Source organism: Phalaenopsis equestris, unplaced genomic scaffold (genome assembly GCF_001263595.1).
Source record: "Phalaenopsis equestris unplaced genomic scaffold, ASM126359v1 Scaffold000094, whole genome shotgun sequence".
Lineage (NCBI taxonomy): Eukaryota > Viridiplantae > Streptophyta > Magnoliopsida > Asparagales > Orchidaceae > Phalaenopsis > Phalaenopsis equestris.
The window spans coordinates 3794519-3795317 of NW_018164536.1; positions in this window are offsets into that span (position 1 = coordinate 3794519).

Here is a 799-nt window from a genome sequence, read left to right on the forward strand (position 1 = left end):
TGATGGATATTTGAGTGTCTCAATGATGTCAAAACTGAGTGATCTTAAACTCATTTGACTCCTATTGTCGAGACGCTCGATTTGGCTGTAAGCTTACATGGTACGGCATTCGTTTTATCTTTCAAATATATTTAAAAAGCTTTTTAGAGTGATTAAATGGCTTGAACTCAGCTTAATTTGACTTGAATTTAACTAAATTTAATATTATTGAGTGTGTCTCGACGGGATTGACAATTTGGCAATAAATTGACAAAAGTTGGGGGCCGTGGATGACTTCTATTTCCAATTTAAATGCGTCTTGATCAAAAAAATTATATAGAGATTGGTGCATACTTGGAGATATGTGCTGCTTGATGATGGGGGTATCAATTTTTTTTAAGTTGAATTTTAAAAAATAAATAAATTTAAACTTAATAAATAATATCCCCTTCAAAAATTTATGTTTTCAAGCAAAGCAAGAGAGAGAGAGAGAGAGAGATAGGGCTACAAAAGTTGTTCTCAAATAGTTTTATTGAAAGGACTTCACATGTGCGCACGAGGCCAGCATCTATCAACAGCCGGCCTCCTCCCTGACTCTTCACCTTACAATCATAGACTCCCCCCGCAAAACATTAAATTCACCTCAAATAACCCCTCTCTACTCCCCCACCTCTCTCTCATCCCACATGGCCCCTCTCCTCCTCCTCCTCCTCCTCCTCCTTCTCCCTCTCCTCCTCACCACCATCTCTCTTTCCCGCCTCCGCCGCGCCCCTGCCCCTGCCCCCATCCTCCCCCGCGGCTCCCTCGGCTGGGCCCTCAT